Here is a 13,937-nt window from a genome sequence, read left to right on the forward strand (position 1 = left end):
ACAAATATTTACTCAGTTACAGGTGGTTTCAGAGCTCAAAAACACCTCAAAAAACATTTATTTTGAAGGTGAGCGGGGTGGCCTCTCCGCAGATCTGACCTGTGACTTGACCTAGTTTGGTTTCCATGACGACAGAAAGGGTTTAAAGCCATACTGTGGAACATTTCAGACAGAAAGCGAAAGCAACAACATGCCCGCGAAGAAAAGAATTCAACATGAAAACCTTTAAACCTTTAAAAGATGCACGATGTCACGTTTCTAGTGATGTTGTCTGATCGTCGTCATGGAGATGTTGTCGCGTTGGAATGTCCCACAGTACGGCGTTAAGCAAATGGTAAACGTGGAGGGTTTGTGTGTTAAACGTGTGTGAATGAAACAAAACATATAAACACAACTCCAGGTCTGTTTGTAACGAGGAGACGACATTAAACAGAGGAAAGTCGTGTCGTATGATCCAGTTAAACTCTTCGTCACTCAGGTGTTTTACCGTCTCCTCAATCTGACGGGGAAGTGTGAGGGGCACGAGGTCAAAACGCTCATGTCCCCGTGTGACCTGAGCTCTGAGGAGGAGGTGGAGGAGTCTTTGGCTACGTCCACCCGACAACGCTCCTGGATTTCTTTTTTTTTTTTTTTTGCAGGTTGTAAAAAATTCTCGTCCACACACGTGTCGGATCAATAAATATTCACGACAACGGAGCACTGAGTGAAAACGATGTAATACACCTGCCACACCTGTATGCGGCGCTGTGAACAATGATAATAATATTTAATAATGCAGATCTCATCACCGTACACGCATCAAGAATCTCGGACTTACGGTCATTGTGCAATTCATACTGGGAAGGATTTTCAACCCACCATGTTTGTTTTCCCAGTGGGATGTGTCTATTGTCAAAGTCGATCTTTTCAAGTCTTTTGAACCATATCACTTTTGTTTCTGGTTCTGATATTGTCATATTTTAGTTTTGGGATTCGGACATCGTAATTATGTGGTTGTTGGATCCTAACAGCGGAAAACGGTTCGAGAAATTTGTTTGCGAACTCCATAAATGCAAAAGTTGAATCAGATGTGTGTGACTCAAACCTCTGTTCAAACTGTTTCTCTTCCCAACGGAATTGAAAAATAGTGAAAGGTGAAGGTGATGGGCAGGATTGATCCACAGGAAGAACCAAAAAGGAAACATTTGACTGACTAAATCATCCTGAGTTTGCAGAGAACATTTTGTATGTGGAGCGACAACAAAACAAAATCCCGATCTCTCGCTCAACCTCGGTTACGAATTTACAAAGTCAGCGCCAAAGCGAAAGGCTCCAACTGTTCACCAAGAAACACCTTCCACTGCAAAGAGACCAAGACGTGATGTTTCTGTAAAACCACAAGAACAAGAAAGTGCAGCTCAGTCTGTTTGTCTTCTGCTCCTCTACATTAACAAACGGGATTTTGTTTTGTTGTCGCTCCACATACAAAATGTTCTCTGCAAACTCGGGATGATTTAGTCAGTCAAATGTTTCCTTTTTGGTTCTTCCTGTGGATCAATCCTGCCCATCACCTTCACCTTTCACTATTTTTCAATTCCGTTGGGAAGAGAAACAGTTTGAACAGAGGTTTGAGTCACACACATCTGATTCACTTTTGCATTTATGAAGTTCGCAAACCAATTTCTCGAGCCGTTTTCCGCTGTTAGGATCCAACAACCACACAATTAACGATGTCTGAATCCCAAAACTAAAATTTTACAATATCAGAACCAGAAACAAAAGTGATATGGTTCAAAAGACTTGAAAAGATCCACACATCCCACTGGGAAAACAAACATGGAGGTTTGATGCTCACTTTTTCAGAAAATCCTTCCCAGTATGGACTGCGCGATGACCGGAAGTCCGAGATTCTTGATGCGTGTATTAAACTTTAAGATAATTTAGCTGATTTTAGATGTGTCCCAGAAATATCGCTGTTTGTTTTGCAAAAGTTAAACAGAAGTGACAGAAAGACTCATAGTCGTGTCCTTTAGTCCGACAAAAGCTGAACCGCATCAGTGACACAATAACGAGCTGTTTTATGATCGTTTACTTTATGCTGATTAACCAGGCGGTTTTAAGTTTCTTTTCTGTAAATTGTAAACAAATATGTACAAAGTTGTGTGAATGGAGAAAGACTTGCGGAAACAGAAACGACGTGTCTGGACGCAGATCGTTTCTGATACATTGATACGGTGATACGCGGATTGAGTGGAAACGTAATCTTTGTTATTGATCCGTGTGTGTATCTGTGGTGTGTGTTGTTAGTCTTGGCGTGAGCAGTGTGTCTCTGTTGCTAGGCGACAGGAGCGGCTCCGTGGGGACACCTGTCCCATTTTGGCAACGTTCTTGTGATCTGTGGAGGCCAGTTCAAGGGCTGCGGGCGTCGCTGCATCGACGACCCTGACGATGACGGGATTGTGATGTTTTCCAAAAGCTGCGGTTTGTTTGTCTACACCACAGGTGTCAAACATACGGCCCGGGGGCCAGATCCGGCCCTCCAAGACCTTTAATGTGGCCCTTGGGTGATTTTCTACTAAAATATTTTGATTCTATTTTCTATTAAAATCTTGTTAATTTTCTGTGGTGTTTATCACAGCAGCGTCTCCAGCGTCTCTGTACGTGGCCCCTCCCACCAGAGCAGCACAAATGAAGACTTGTCTCTTTCCAAACGCTCTTAAAGGACGATCGTTTTGACTGTTGACCGTGACACCCTCATCAGAAAAATGTCCAACATGAGAAAAGTGGAGCCGAGTGCAGGATTTTACAACAAAAATGGACTTATTCCTGTTTACAGACAAGTTCATGTTAAAACTTTGTGTTGAAATTGTATTTTTCTTCAAGTTTCAGGTTGTTCATAATATTATAATATTTAGTAAAAGAAAGAGTTCATCAATTAAAAAAGATTTCTGTAATAGATTTGTGTTTCTCTGCACAAATATTTGAACTTTATTTACTTATTGTTATTTTTGGGGTTTATATGACATGAGTTTTCTGATCTGGACACTTTGGATCAAAGTCGGTTGGATACGACCCCCGAACAAAAAGAGTTTGACACTCCTGGTCTAAACTGAACAGGCCCTATTCAACTGACTCAACTTATAAAATGAACTGTATTTAGCCTCGTGTGAGAAACGCTGCAGTCGGACTAGATCCAAACCAGGGTCTGCTGCTTTTACCTGAACTCAGAGCTTCTGCTTCTGGCTGATGCAGTGAATTTGTACAAAGTTCTACCTGCTGCTGTTTTCTGAGCTCCTGGTGATGACCTGAGATGAAAACGGCCGAGAACAAAGAAACTTGCAGTCGGAGGAACATCGGGAACATGGGGCTGACACTGTCCAGGTCAATATGAGGTGGCGTCTGGACTATTTAGTCTTCAGTGTTGGGGAGTAACAGATTACATGTACCAGAGTAATCAGAGTACAAATGATGAGTAACAGTATTCAGTTACAGTTACTGTTTCAGTGAGTAGTAATTGGATTACAGTTACTTTGTTAAAATAAATGGATTACACGGCGGGATTTTCCTGTTTTCACATTTTGGGCTAAACCAGGACTAAAACCAGAACTAAACCAGGACTAAAACCAGAACTAAACCAGGACTAAAACCAGGACTAAACCAAAGTCGTTTTCACTCCGCTAGTTCGATTATTTGGTCGCACCAGGCAATAAAATTGTTATTATGTAGCAAATACACTCCAGTGTGGTCCGCGTTCACCGACAAACCAACCAAAAACTGGTTCGATTGACGTGTCTCTGTTTCCCGGAAAAAACAGCGATACTCCAGTTATCAACACCGATGTTCCTGTTAAAACCACGGGCCGTCCTCATCTCAAATTATCACCATGAACTCATAAAACAGCAACATGTAGAACTTTGTACAAAACTCACCGCATCAGTCCAGAGTTCGGGTAACAGCAGCAGCCAACAGCTCCTCAGGACGGGGCTGGGGTCTGGTCCTTGGTCTGTTACAAGCTCGTTGGTCAGATGGTCCGGAGGCTCCATCCTCCATGTGCTGGTTCCAAACGGTGGCGAGCAAGACCAGTGCTTGATGGACTGAGTCCGAGCGGGTACGTTCCGTCGTCTGCGCGCTGGTTCAGTGCGGAAAAGCAAGAATGCGCTGTGGACTACAGGTCCGGGCACTGCTCCTGGTTCTCGCGCTCAAGAAACCGCGGCTGGTTCCGAGGTGGTGCAGCATCCGGACAGAAGCGTGAGTCCAGTTTGGTTTGTTATATGTTGTTCTGAGCGTCCGTCCTTGGCACATTTGGTTCTTCCCGGGGAAAGTTCTTCCTCAGGTCGAGGCTCCCCGCTCCAGCTCCTCTGAGCCCGGCCTGAACCGGAGCTGCTCCCGCTGGTTCAGGACTCTGGTTTGGATCTAGTCCGACTGTATTTCTCACACTAGGCTAAAAACAGGGACTTTTTTAAGTTGTATCAATTGAATGGGCGATTGCCTATTGCCATGAAATTATTTGGTTAATTAAAGCCTAAAATAACAAATGTTGGTTGCTGTGTGATCACGGGGAACACCGGGTCGTCTCTGTGCGTGCAGGTCCTGAACAGGGGTACGCACCCCCAATTTTGACTCACTCTGGAGCCACACGTTCGCACACTGATACTTGCTCTGATCTTCGTGTGTTACATTCTCTGTATTCCCCATTGTTGATAAAATAATTCGAAAATGAATCGCGGCTGCGTCTGGACAACAATCTGTTACTGCTGGAGTCGTACAGCGCGTCATTTTTAATGGATTCTGTTACAAACTACATTCTGGTGTATGTAATCTGTAATCTGTAGGGGAATACATTTTAAAAGTCACCTTCCCAACACTGTTATTTATTTATTTATTTATTTATTTTGAGGCTTTTTAGAGGTTGTGATGGGTTAATCGTATTTCACACTCCAGCTCCCATAAACCAAGGAATTTATGACCCAACCACAAACACGCCGTTTTACCAGAATCCTAACGCCCGTCGTCGGGACCGTCCGAAACCAAAAACGATCACGTGACTTCAGCGTCTCTATCGTCTCTACTCGCGCTTACATCACAAACCGGGAAAACGTTTAGAAACACGCAGTGACAACTTCCTGCGAGCTCTGTTTGTGGTCGTAATAAAGTGACCGGGTTTTCAAAATAAAAGGGGCAGTTGAGAATTTTGGACATAGGACCTAATTTTCTAGCGATGCAGAGTGTTGGAGACGTGTGGAGACGCTTTTTTAAATGTTCCATCCAGTCCTTGGTGAAGCAGTAGAAGAAGTCCACAGTCCTGCCACTAAAAACAGTCTTACCCACTCCACAAAACACAAGAAGAAAAACTATTATTACACCAGACTGTCTGTGTGAATGTCTGTGAACTCTGCTCCCATGGTTCTAAAGGTCTAAACCAGGTCTAAACCAGGTCTAAACCAGGTCTAAACCAGGTCTAAACCAGGACTAAACCAGGACTAAAACCAGGTCTAAACCAGGACTAAACCAGGTCTAAACCAGGACTAAACCAGGACAAAAACAAGGTCTAAACCAGGACTAAAACAAGGTCTAAACCAGGTCTAAACCAGGTCTAAACCAGGTCTAAACCAGGACAAAAACAAGGTCTAAACCAGGTCTAAACCAGGTCTAAACCAGGACTAAACCAGGACAAAAACAAGGTCTAAACCAGGACTAAAACAAGGTCTAAACCAGGTCTAAACCAGGTCTAAACCAGGTCTAAACCAGGACAAAAACAAGGTCTAAACCAGGTCTAAACCAGGACAAAAACAAGGTCTAAACCAGGTCTAAACCAGGACTAAAACAAGGTCTAAACCAGGACAAAAACAAGGTCTAAACCAGGTCAAAACAGGACTAAAACAAGATCTAAACCAGGTCTAAACCAGGTCTAAAACAAGATCTAAACAAGGTCTAAACCAGGACAAAAACAAGATCAAAACTAGGTCTAAACCAGGTCTAAACCAGGACTAAAACAAGGTCTAAACTAGGTCTAAACCAGGACTAAAACCAGGTCAAAACCAGGTCTAAACCAGGACTAAAACAAGGTCAAAACTAGGTCTAAACCAGGTCTAAAACAGAACTAAAACAAGGTCTAAACAAGGTCTAAACTAGGTCTAAACCAGGTCTAAAACAGAACTAAAACAAGGTCTAAACTAGGTCTAAACCAGGACTAAAACAAGGTCTAAACCAGAACTAAAACAAGGTCAAAACCAGGTCTAAACCAGGACTAAAACCAGGACTAAAACAAGGTCTAAACCAGGAACTAAAACAAGGTCTAAACCAGGTCTAAACCAGAACTAAAACAAGGTCTAAACCAGGTCTAAAAGAGGTCGGAACCAGGTCTAAACCAGGTCTTTAAGATTGAACTCTGCTCCCATGGCTTTAAAGATCTTAACCAGGTCTAAACCAGGTCTTAACCAGGTCTAAACCAGGTCTTTAACTCTGAACACTGCTCCCGTGTTTGTAAGTGTGAGAAAAATAAACAGTGGTCTGTGGTTTTAATGAAAAGACAAACATGAGACGTCCTGGAGCGACAGGTTGTGGTGTCAGAACACGTCCAGATGATGACGCAACGTAAAAGACGAGTATTTAAAAGATGAATCATGACACATGTTCTGATGATCGCGGCAAATTATTCAAGTTTGATCTGGAAAAACAAACAAACTAATGAACGACAAGTTAAACTGCAGAAAATGGTTCACTTCAGAAGTCCTCTCCAGAGCAAATACAACCAGAACTAAACCAGGTCTAAACCAGAACTAAACCAGGTCTGAACTAGAACTAAACCAGCTCTATTCCAACTATAAACTAGGGCTAAACCAGGTCTATACCAGAACTAAACTAGGACTATTCCAACTATAATCTAGGACTAAACTAGGCCTAAACTCGGACTAATTTAGGGTTAAACCAGGTCTATACTGGGACTATACTGGGTCTAAAACAGGTCAAAACCAGGTCAAAACCCGGCCTATAACAGGACTATTTAGGCATATAATAAGTCAAAAACCTGGTCTATAACAGGACTATTCTAGGTCTAATTTAGGGCTAAATTAGATCTAAACCAGGCCTATAACAGGACTATACCAAGTCTATACCAAGTCTAAAACAGGTCTAAACAGGACTATTCCAGGTCTAATATAGGGCTAAACGAGTTCTAAACCAGGTCTTTAAAAGGACTATTCTAGATTATGGGGCTAACCTAGGTCTAAACCAGGTCTAAATCAGGACTATTCCAGGTGTAAACCAGGTCTAAACCAGACCTACATCAGGACTCTTCAGGTCTAATTTACGGCTAAACCAGACTAAGCCAGGACTACTTTAGGGTTAAACCAGGTCTATAACAGGCCTAAAACAGGTCTATATCAGGTCGAGACCAGGTCGAAACCCGTCCTATAACAGGATTATTCTAGGTCAAATTTAGGGATAAGTAGAGCTAAACCAGGCCTATAACAGGACTATTCCAGGTCTAAACCAGGTCTAAACCTGGATTAATTTAGGGTTAAACCAGGTCTATAACATGTCTATAACAGGTCTAAACCAGGTCTATAACAAGACTATTCCAGGTCTAATCTAGGGCCAGTTCTAAAAAAGGACTATTCTAGATCTAATCTGGGGCTAAACTATGTCTAAACCAGATCTAAATCGGGTCTAATATAGATCTAAACCAGGTCTAAACCAGATCTAAACCAGGTCTAAACCAGATCTAAACCAGATCTAAACCAAGTCTAAACCAGGTCTAAATCAGATCTAAACCAGGTCTAAACCAGATCTAAACTAGGTCTAAACCAGATCTAAACCAGATCTAAACCAAGTCTAAACCAGGTCTAAATCAGATCTAAACTATGTCTAAACCAGATCTAAACTATGTCTAAACCAGATCTAAACCAGGTCTAAACCAGATCTAAACTATGTCTAAACCAGATCTAAACCAGGTCTAAACCAGATCTAAACTAGGTCTAAACCAAATCTAAACCAGGTCTAAATCAGATCTAAACTAGGTCTAAACCAGATCTAAACTAGGTCTAAACCAGATCTAAACTATGTCTAAACCAGATCTAAACTATGTCTAAACCAGATCTAAACCAGGTCTAAACCAGATCTAAACTATGTCTAAACCAGATCCAAACCAGATCTAAACCAGATCTAAACCAAGTCTGTCCCAGGTCCACAGTTTGAGAATCCCTGTTTACTCGTTTACATTTATTTGTTTAGAACCGTTCGTCTTTTCTCCGGATTGAAAAAGTTTGCATAACATTCCGAGCTCCAGATTTGCCGCCGTGACCTCGTGATCCCAGGATTTACGACGACGTTAATGACATGTTTGTTAACGAGCCGTGATAATGATCCCTAAATACATCTGCGGGCGCACGCACCACAACAGAGGAAACGATTAAACGACTAAACAAACAGACTCACGACGGGAAAAACTGCACCTCCTCACCTGCAGGGGGCGATCTGGAAAACACACAACACATAATACTTGTCCAACTGGGTATTTACAACTGTACAACAATAATACTCCCTACAACTGTACAACAACTCAACTTATGTAACAGATAATACCCTACTATGTAACAGATAATACTCCCTACAACTGTACAACAACTCACCCTTATGTAACAGATAATTACTCCCTACAACTGTACAACAACTCACAGATAATACTCTCCTACAACTGTACAACAACTCAACCTTATGTAACAGATAATACTCCCTACAACTGTACATGTAACAGATAATACTCCCTGCAACTGTACAACAACTCACCCTTATGTAACAGATAATACTCCCTACAACTGTAACAACAACTAACAGATAATTACTCCCTACAACTGTACAACAACTCCTAACAGATAATACTCCCTACAACTGTACAACTCACCTGTAACAGATAATACTCCCTACAACTGTACAACACTCACTAACAGATAATACTCCCTACAACTGTACAACAACTCACCCTTATGTAACAGATAATACTCCCTACAACTGTACAACAACTCACAGATAATACTCCCTACAACTGTACAACTCAACTTATGTAACAGATAATACTCCCTACAACTGTACAACAAACTAACAGATAAATACTCCCTACAACTGTACAACAACTCACCCTTATGTAACAGATAATACTCCCTACAACTGTACAACTCACTTATGTAACAGATAATACTCCCTACAACTGTACAACAACTATACCTTAATTTTTTATATTTTTCTATGTTATTTTTACTTTTACATTCACATTTATACATTTTTTTCCTGATCTGACCATTTTTGCCTCTTATTTTGAATTTATTTATAGACTTTTACTCGTCGTTATATAATATTTTAAGGCGTGAGCTTCTGTGTCCTCGTCTTTTCCCTCGTGGATCGATAAAGTTTGTCAAAGTCCAAATGTAAACAAAGAAAAACCAGCAGACCGGCGCTGTAATATTACACCAGATTACATAAGCTCTGTGCGCATAAAAACAACCTGTCAAAAAAAAAAAAAAAAAAAAAACATTCCTCAAAAATTCCTGAAAAACCTCGCCGTGGTCCGAGTGTGTGTGTGTGTGTGTGTGTGTGTGTGTGAACTGAATGAAGTCACCGTTCACGTCTTGCATAATGTGTCGTGAAAAAAACGTGCTTCTCTTCTCACTATTGTGTTTCTCTCCCACGCACACGGAAAAACACACACACAAACGCACACAAACGCACACATGCCACACACTCTAGTACAGTAAAAGCTCCCACCGCCGCAGAGCTGGCCCCGCCCACAGCTCCGGCCCCGCCCACAGCTCCGGCCCCGCCCACAGCTCCAGCCCCGCCCACAGCTCTGGCCCCGCCACAGCTCCGGCCCCGCCCACAAAGTCCAAACGGAAACGATAAAAGTCTGAGACCGACCGCAAACAGTGAGACAAGTGACACCGACGAATAAACCAGGACTAAACCAGGACTAAACCAGGTCTAAAGCAGGACTAAACCAGGATTATACAAAGTCTAAACCAGGTCTAAATCAGGACTAAACCAGATGTAAACAAGGTCTATAATAGGACTATTCCAGGTCTAAACAAAGTCTAAACCAGGTCTAAACCAGGTCTGTACCAGATCTAAATCAGGTCTAAACCAGGACTAAACCAGGACAAAACCAGGACTAAACCAGGTCTAATCTAGGTCTAAACCAGATGTAAACAAGGTCTATAACAGGACTATTTCAGGTCTAAACCAGATGTAAACCAGGTCTAAAGCAGATCTAAACCACGTCTAAACCAGATCTAAACCAGGTCTAAAGCAGATCTAAACCAGGACTAAACCAGGTCTAAATCAGGTCCAAAGCAGAACTAAACCAGGTCTAAACCAGGTCCAAATCAGGTCTAAAGCCGGACTAAACTTCAGGACTAAACCTTACAAGTAAACCAGGTCTACAATGCAGAACACTGCTGCCATGTCTCCAAAGCAGACCTAATTTAGATCTGGTTTAGACCTGGTTTAGAACTAGGCCTATATCAAGTCTATAGCAGGTCTAAACCAGGTCTAAAGGCGGTCTAAATCAAGTCTATAACAGGACTATTCCAGGTCTAAACCAGGTCTATAACACTGAACACTGCTCACATGTCTCTCAAGATCTAAACCAGGTCTAAACCAGGTCTAAACCAGGTTTAAACCAGGTTTAAACCAGGTCTAAATCAGGTCTAATACCAGGTCTATTCCAGGTCTAAATCCAGGATTAACCCAGGTCTAAACCAGGTCTAAACTGGGACTAAATCAGGTCTTTGCAAGGTCTAAACCAGGACTAAGCAGATCTAAATCAAGTCTATAACAGAACTAATCCAGGTCTGCAACACTGAACACTGCTCCCGTGTCTCTAAAAATCTAAACTAGATCTAAACCAGGTCTAAACCAGGTCTATACCAGGTCTAAATCAGGTCAAAACCAGGTCTAAACCAGGCCTAAACCAGGACTAAACCAGGACTAACCCAGGTCTAAATCAGGTCTAAACCAGGTCTGTACCAGGTCTAAAACGTGACTAGTCCAGGTATAAACAAGGTCTAAACTAGGTCTAAACCAGGACTAAAGCAGATCTAAAGTAGGTCTTATCTAGGTTTAAACCTAGTCTAAACCAGGACTAAACTGGGTCTAAATCAAGTCTAAATCAAGTCTAAACCAAGTCTAACCCAGGTCTAACCCAGGTATATAACACTGAACAGTGCTCCCGTGTCTCTAAAGATCTAAACCAGGTCTAAATCCAGTCTATAATAGGACTATTCCAGGTCTGTCTCTAAAGGTCTAAACCAGGTCTAAATTGGGTCTAAACCAGGTCTAAACAAAGTCTAAACCAGGACTATTTCAGGTCTATAACACTGAACATTGCTCCCATGTCTCTAAAGATCTAAACCAGATCTAAACCAGGTCTGAACCAAGTCTAAACCAGGTCTAAATCCAGTCTATTCTAGGACTAATCCAGGTCTGTAACACTGAACACTGTTTCCTCTTCTCTCTGTTGTGCGTCTCTCCTCCACAAACGCCACTTTTTGTGTCTTTAAAGGGGCGGGCGAGTGTGGCACCCTCCCTCCTCTCCTCCTCCTCTCCTCCTCTCCTCCTCTCCTCCTCCCTCCTCCTCCCTCCTCTCTCCTCCTCCTCCTCCTCTCTCTCCTCCCTCCTCTCCTCCTCCCTCCTCTCCCTCTCCTCCTCCTCCCTCCTCCTCCTCCTCCTCCTCCTCCTCCTCCTCCTCTCCTCCTCCTCTCCTCTCTCCTCCCTCCTCCTCTCCCTCCTCCTCCTCTCCTCCTCCTCCCTCCTCCTCTCCTCCTCCCTCCTCTCTCCTCCTCCTCTCTCCTCTCCTCTCCTCTCCTCCCTCCTCCTCTCCCTCCCTCCTCCTCTCCCTCCTCCTCTCCTCCTCCCTCCTCTCTCTCCTCCTCTCCTCCTCCTCCTCCTCCTCCTCTCTCTCTCCCTCCTCCTCTCCTCCTCCTCCTCTCCTCCTCTCCTCCTCTCCTCCTCCTCTCTCCTCCTCCTCCTCCTCCTCCTCTCCTCCTCCTCCTCCTCCTCTCCTCTCTCCTCCTCCCTCCTCCTCCTCCTCTCCTCTCCTCCCTCCTCCTCCTCCTCCTCCTCCCTCCTCCTCCCTCCTCTCTCCTCCTCTCTCCTCCTCTCTCCTCCTCCTCTCTCCTCCTCCTCTCTCCTCTCTCCTCCTCTCCTCCTCTCCTCCTCCTCCCTCCTCCTCCTCCTCTCCTCCTCTCCTCCTCCTCCTCCCTCCTCCTCCTCCTCCTCTCCCTCCTCCTCTCCTCCTCCTCCTCCTCCCTCTCCTCCCTCCTCCCTCCTCCCTCCCTCCTCCTCCTCTCCTCCTCTCCCTCCTCCTCCTCCTCTCCTCCTCTCTCCTCTCCCTCCTCCTCTCCTCCTCTCCCTCCTCTCCTCCCTCCTCTCCTCCTCTCCTCTCTCTCCCTCCTCCTCTCTTTCCTCTCTCTCTCTCTCTGTGGTCACATGCGTCGGAGGAAAAGCTCTGGGACAGATCACATGCTGCAGAGTAAATGTGTGAGTGTGTGTGTGGTGTTTTATGGCCGTGTGTGACGTGTGTGATGTGTGTGTGTGTGTTTACGTTGTGTAGTGTCAGATCTCTCTCCCTCGCTCCATGTGACCGCTGTGTGTGTCGGAACGGGGCTTATGTAAGGGCTCCGAGTCTCCGGGTCTCCGAGTCTCCGAGTCTCCGAGTCTCCGAGTCTCCGGGTCGTGCCTCTTTCTGCGACCGCGACTCAAACGAAGAGAAGGAGAGAAAATCTGTCAGAGAAGTTTGGAGCGAAAATTTAAAACGTTAAAGAAAAGGAAATGGACTTTTGTGAGGTTTAAGTCGTGTGAGAATGTTGTTCCCTCCAAAACCAGGTCTATAAAAGGTCTTTAGGTCTAACCAGATCTAAACCAGATCTAAAGGTCTCTGAACAGGTCTAAAAATCTAAACCAGATCTAAACCAGGTCTAAACCAGATCTAAACCAGGTCTAAACCAGATCTAAACCAGGTCTAAACCAGGTCTAAACCAGGTCAAGTCTAAACCAGGTCTAAAAAAAGGGCTTCTAGAGGTCTAAACCAGGTCTAAACCAGGTCTAATCTAGGTCTAAACCAGGTCTAAACCAGGTCTAAATTTGGTCTAAACCAGGTCTAAACCAGATCTAAACCAGGCCTAAATCAGGTCTAATATAGGTCTAAACTAAAACCAGGTCTAAACCAGGTCTATAAAAGGACTATTCTAGGTCTAAACCAGGTCTAAACCAGGTCTAAAATAAACCAGGTCTAAACCAGGTCTAAACCAGGTCTAATCTAGGTCTAAACCAGGCTTTAAACCAGATCTAAACCAGGTCTATAACCAACTATCAGGTCTAATATAGGTCTAAACTAGGTCTAAACCAGGTCTAAACCAGGTCTAAACCAGGTCTAGGTCTAAATCTAGGTCTAAACCAGGTCTAAATCAGTCTAAAACCAGGTCTAAACCAGGTCTAAACCAGGTTCTAAATCTAGGTCTAAAACCAGGTCTAAACCAGGTCTAAACCAGGTCTAAACCAGGTCTAAACCAGGTCTAAACCAGGTCTAAACCAGGTCTAAAGCAGAAAAAGCCCCATCTGTGAGCGTCTTGTGGTTTGTCGTTGCTCGTCGCTGGTCCTGGAGTCACTTCCTGGTCGTGGTGGAGTGAGGAGCGAGGACGAGCTGCCAGTTCTGCCCACGCTCCCTCTGCTGCTCCGGGCCGTGGGCGTCTGTGACAAAAAACACTTTCTCCAAGTCTCACACGAGTCCAACCATTCACCAGAGCTCACATCGCACTCATCTGTGCTCCGATGCCGTTTCCTCCTCACAAACGCACCTGCACTTCTGTTGTTTTTTTTGTTTCATTCACAAGTTTAACGCACAAACCCTGAACATTTAGACTTTTAGCTCTTCTTTTAGACTGAAAACACGGCTCCTTTTACCTTCAGTT

This window comes from Boleophthalmus pectinirostris, unplaced genomic scaffold (assembly GCF_026225935.1).
Source record: "Boleophthalmus pectinirostris isolate CB_2022bp ecotype Guang Dong unplaced genomic scaffold, ASM2622593v1 HiC_scaffold_2, whole genome shotgun sequence".
NCBI classification, from domain to species: Eukaryota; Metazoa; Chordata; class Actinopteri; order Gobiiformes; family Gobiidae; genus Boleophthalmus; species Boleophthalmus pectinirostris.